Raw genomic sequence first — 5980 nt, 5'->3', positions numbered from 1 at the left:
GGATGGGGCCTCTTCTTTGAAAGACCTGATTAATGTGAGGTCTTGTTACCTGCTTTATCACTGTTTTGTTATGAGTGAGAGGTTTCAGCATTCTTAATTTGTCTTGGGGATGGGAAAAGGGAAGGCAAACTTGCCTGACGAGGGTCTCAGGGTGAGGCAGATCCATTTGCCCTCAGTGAAAAATAACAGACACAAAAGAGGCAGGTTGTTCTACAAATTTATCCTGAATGTATTTCCTAAAAAAGCAGCCCAAAGGCACTCGTCGTTTATCCACTTATCTTGAAGACTAAGGTGTAGGCTCTCGTGATAGCTAAAAATAAGTTAACCATTACGCTAAAACAAAAATATGTTCTAAGAACTGAGAAGGGAGATCCTGTTTTATTAAGCAGTGGGGAAAGTAAAGAACACTTGAAAAAATATATTAATTTAGGCAATGATTTCGTGATTTCTATTTCTGTAATCCTATTCTTTACTAGGTTATTCTAAAGCACATTTAGATGAAAGGTCTCTTGGCATAATCTTCTCATAAATTAGCTTCAAAACACTTTTTCATACCAACTCTAATTGGAATGCATATAGCATGCTCTGAAGATTGGAATTTTTAGACAAGAGACAGAATGTGGGACTTTTGCAATGTTTTACCTCTGGCTCCCTGAAATATGGGTCTTAAGAAAATATTCTGAGACACATGCCACAGTTAATGACAAATGTCCAACACATATTGTCAGGGGATGATGGGAAAGGGGTATAGAGAGATGCTTATGCTTGGTAAGTGTTTCATGAATACTGTTTAGTGAAAACTAATATTTAGGCTGTTCCTACCCGGTCTATGAGCGCCTCCGTGTTTGCGCCCGAAGATGGCTGAGCAGGCACGTAAGTCAGTGCTGTTTTTGTGTCTGGGTAACATCTGTCGATCACCCATTGCTGAGGCAGTTTTCAGAAAATTTGTAACTGATCAAAACGTTTCAGATAAGTGGAGGATAGAGAGTGCAGCGACCTCCACATACAAAGTAGGAAACCCTCCCCTCCTGACTATCGAGGGCAGAATTGCATGAAGCATGGTGTTCCTGTGAATCCACTTGGGAGCTATGATCCTCAGAAACCGCTCATTGTTGAAGACCCTATTCAGGGAATGAGTGACTTTCAGACCGGGTACCAGAAGTGTCTGAGGTGCTGCAGAGAAGGCCCACTAGCACGGCTATCCCTGAGCCCACTGGTGCCCAGCCCCACGTCCCAGCCGAGGATCACGTCCATAGCTCAAGGCCAGTGCTGGTACTTGCGTCCACCTGCTGTTTCTTACCTTAAAAATAATTGTAGGTGGAAATCAGTGGTTGTGTTTGGCAAAAGAATAAATAAATATCTTTGACTCAGACAGTTTATGGGCCACATGACGTGTTCTTACCCCAGTGGGGCCTCCCACTTGCTCCAGTTACAGAGGAAATCGTAGAACAACTAAGTAAAACCTAATCCCTCTGTCAGCATGTGAACCCCGTAAGTCACCTGCCCTCCCTCTTCCTCGAGTCCGGACAACATGAGAACGAGAGCCCTGTCCCCGCACTCCCTTCCCTGGGCAGTGGGAACCCCCACTTGGGGTTCACACACCCACGTGTTTGTAGGAAAGAGAAAGATTTATGGAATAACAATCCTTCCTCGTTTCTGTCTAGTTTGTAGCACAAGGGAGTCAACTTATTTGTCCCATTTGAGCCACAATTATATCCAGAAAGAAGGACACTTTTTAGCTGCTTTATCTGTGGTTGGTAAGAGTTGGAAAAATTTTATGTTGGAATGCTTACTAGTAAGTGGTATTGATGTGATGATACATATTCTTCAGTGCTTAATTTATAGGTAATTTCTGTGTTCTTTCAGATAACTAATATAAAATTCACATGGCTACATGTTAGTGAAGGCTTCAAAATAAACTGGGGAAATTATAAAAGTAAAATAAAAAGAAAGAATAAGAAAACAAATATTTAACAGAACCTGGTACTTGGTTTTAGTTTGTCAAAGATATGCAGTGAAAGATATAATTAGGTTGTTAATTAAGTGGAAAAGTACCGCAAAATAAGTAAACAAATGAGACTTTCTAAACCTATGGTATCACCTTGGCCAGTTTGGCTCAGTGGATGGAGCTCGGCCTGCAGACTGAAAGGTCCCGGGTTCGATTCTGGTCAAGGGCATATGCCTGGGTCGCAGGCTCGATCCCCACTAGGGGCATGCAGGAGGCAGCAGATCCATGATTCTCTCTCATCAATGATGTTTCTATCTCTCACCCTCTCCCTCTCTGAAATCAATAAAAATATATTTAAAAATAAAATAAACATATGGTATAAGACCCAGATATTTATTCCACAAATTGTAGCTAGTAGTCATTATCATAATAAAGTACTTTTGGAATTGATTGGATTCATTTTGTCTATCTTTCTATTAGCCTTTTGATCTCACATCTAATATAATTTGACCTATTCTTTTCCTCTAGTCTAGTATGGCTAGACTTTGATATAACGTAAGAGAAAAGTGATTGAAAAATATTGATATTTACATACATACATATAACTTTTTGTTATAGAAGGTTAATTCTTGGTTGAACACGTTAACTTAGTGGTTGAATAATAAATAGTTTCTGCTTTTTTTACGTTATTTACTGCCTCCAAGAACTAAAAGAGTTACATGATTAGATTGTGTGCCCACTAGGTTGTAAGCTCATTACAAGATACAGGTCTTCCTGATTTTTACATTCCCTACCCCATCAGCCCCTGCCCAGCACAGCCCCTCACATAAAAGTCAGCTTTCAAAAAATGCTTACCAAGTTTTTTTAATTATTGTACTGCTTCCATCAATTTTAAAGAAGGCATAAATAAATTTCCACCCTCCCAAAATACACTAGTTCTCATACCACCTAGTAAGCATTTTGCCACCTCTATGGAAAGCATTAGTTCAAGCAAAGGAAACTCTGACCATTTGAATCTTGCAACAAGAATTATTGTCTCCTAAGGAATAGAATTCATAAGATCAAATAAAGTAAAAGTAAATAAATGAACAAATACTTATTCTAATGAGAACAGTTACTGGCCATGCCTGTTTGCCTTCAGTAGTAGGAAGCACCCTGCCATGGGAGTAAGAGATAGGGGTTTGAATTCTCACTACGCCTGACACTGGGCAAGAAAATTTCTTTGAGACTCAATTTCCTTGTCTGAAAAGCAAGGACATCTCTCTAAATTTCCTGAGGCTCCTTGGAAATACCATGGCCTTTCTTCCTTCTGTGTGGAAGCCAGCCATCATTCAGGAGCCAAACTTGACAAAGTCTTAAAAAGTTAGAAATCATTACATGTGACAAAGACTTGCTCTTACAGCATTAGCTGACTCCTTTCAGCTTTTCTCAGAAGCCCCTACAACTGACCCAGAGAAGGCAAGCTTGCCCCCAGTTTTACTTTTATCTCATTAGTTGGCAAGCACTTATTTGTGGCAGGGACTGTATGAAGCATTTTACTTACAATAACTGATTTAATCCTCTGAGTTTGAGGTCACCCTGTGAAATATGGCCTGTGGCCTTGTTCTACCTAATAATGTATTCTTCATTGTTAAATAAGTCAGCTTTCATTACTAAAATAAACGTTGAGCAATGGCAGTAGTAGTTCACTGTGGGGAAAAGCCATAGGTGCACCATAGAGAATTTGACGGGGAATATTCAAGAAAACCATTCGGAATTTTCTTTTAGGAGGAAAGAAAAGAAATATCTTCCCCCTCGGCATAGCCGTGTGATTGTCAGAGGACGTTTCCTGTCAGCAAGGCCAGATCCCAGAGAAGAATCCAGATGTCTCTCTGCAAAACTAAATACCATTTGCATCCCTTTCATTTTTACTGGAGCTTTGAAGTAAATAGGGATGGAACCAGCCCTAGTAAATTACCTGAGGACTGAAACATTTTTGACATAAGTCTTAAGAACAGAGCAACATATTTCTTTTCCTCCTTCAGAAACTAGCTTTGTTTCATCTTAGAGCCCAGAATGACAGACAGAAATGATGATGGACTGATTGGACAGCCAGCCTCACTCCCCTAATGCTAAATACAGACCCAAGTAGCCCAGGCTGCTACTCTCCAGGGTCTTGAGCTCCGATTTGCATATATATTTAATCACTTGGCTGCACTGGAACTGCTCTGTTAGAATATTTTAATATTAGAATAACATGGTGATTGTGACAGCAGGCTTGAGTAGGTACACCTCCCTGATTAGATGCCAGCCAGGCTCTACAACTTACCAGCTGTGTAAACCTGGAAGAGTTGCTTCATGTCTCTTTACCTCAGTTTCCTTAGCTGTAAAATAATTAAAATAGAACCTATCACATGGCGGGGGGGGGGGGGGGTAAAGATTAAATGAGTTAATGCACCTAAAGCACTTAATGCAGAGTAAGTACTCCACAAAGGATAGGTATTCATATCACTATTCTCCCAGGTTATTCACAGAAATTGAACTAAATATTCATTGTTGAGTGGCACATGTACTGTTTCCCAAACTATGTTCTGAAGCCCACTATTCCCTGAAGTTCAGCCAAAAGGAGTTTCCTTCTATAAATAATCTTGGAAAACACTGCATTTGCCTTGGAAATTCAAAACATATTGAAACATATGAAAGACTTCGAGAGACCTATAAGTAAGTTGTTTTCATTTTGTTTACCCTTAGGAATTTCACATATATAAGAACACTTAACCCTTTAGTTCCAAATTCACTTTTAATTTTTGTTAGTTCATCTTTGCGCACGCTGTTTTTCCTAAAATGCAACCATTGCATTTCTCTTTAGCATACATGGAACATCAAACAATTTCAAAGGTGCTTAGCTTATAAGCACATGGTATAGTAGGTCTTCACAGATATAATTAAGTGAAGGCTCCTGAGATGAAGAGAACATCCTGGATTATCTGGATAGGTGCCCTGAATCCAATGACAACTGTCCTTGTAAGAGAAAAGTAGAGAGAGAGGCAATGTGACCACAGAAGCAGAGAAGAGAGGGATGTGGCCACAAGCCAAGAAATGCTGGCAGCCACCAGAAACTGGAAGAGGTAAAAAATGAATTCTCCCCTAGATCCTCCAGAAGGAGTGCAGCCCTGTGACACCTTGATTTCACACTTCTGGCTCCCAGAACTGTGAGAGAACACATTCTGTTGCTTTAAGCCACTAAGTTTATGGTCATTTGCTATGGCATCCCTAAGGAACTAGTATACCCAGTCTTACCACTTACAAAATGGGGTTAATAAAAGCCCATCCTGGCCTGCCATTGTCAAAATAGTGCTGCAAGGATCAAATACAATCATATATGTGAAACGAACAAAATAGAGCCAGAGACATAGAAGCATGGAACAGACTGTCGAATCTCAGAGGGAAGGCGGGGGTGAATGGGTGGATTGGAAGAGATCAACCAAAGAACTTGTGTGCATATATGCATAACCCATGCACACAGACAATAGGGTGGTGAAGGCCGGGGCGGGGGGGAGCGGGGGACCTGGGCTAGAAGGGGTCAATGAGGGAAAAGGAGCACATGTAATACTTTCAACAATGAAGATTTTTAAAAATAATAATAATATATGTGGAAATACTCCCACTATTTAAAGTACTTATACAGACATAATATTATTTTTACCATTATTATGTGTAATATATGAATTATCTTTTCTTCAGTTGAAACAATGACTCCAACTTTTGTTTGCTTGGTAACTTCTCTGTTTTACCTTATTGGTTTCATTTTGTCCTGTTTTGTTTTGTTTCATGAGAACTAGATCCAGGACCCTCTTCTCCTCCCATTCAATACCCAGTATGGCAAATACTGAACCTCTCAGGGACACCCGAGTCCTCTTTGTCATTCACTTCCTGCCTGCAGAGGACCTAGCCACAGAACTGGTCTGAAAAAGAAGTTTTACTTCCAAAACAAATCAAAGCTTGAATCAGAATAGTACATACTTGAATTGAAACAAATCCATTGAGATAATG

The 5980-nt window shown here is 40.0% G+C and overlaps 1 pseudogene across 1 annotated transcript; it reads left to right on the top strand.

The window, feature by feature from the left end:
- The first annotated feature begins 857 nt into the window (after nucleotides 1-857).
- Nucleotides 858-1366, top strand: LOC308243462 (low molecular weight phosphotyrosine protein phosphatase-like; annotated as a pseudogene). Its single transcript has one exon. The product of its transcript is annotated as a low molecular weight phosphotyrosine protein phosphatase-like (transcript).
- The last annotated feature ends 4614 nt before the right edge of the window (nucleotides 1367-5980 follow it).

This window comes from Plecotus auritus, assembly GCF_963455305.1.
Source record: "Plecotus auritus genome assembly, chromosome: 3".
Lineage (NCBI taxonomy): Eukaryota > Metazoa > Chordata > Mammalia > Chiroptera > Vespertilionidae > Plecotus > Plecotus auritus.
This window is presented reverse-complemented; position numbering and strand designations above follow the sequence as displayed.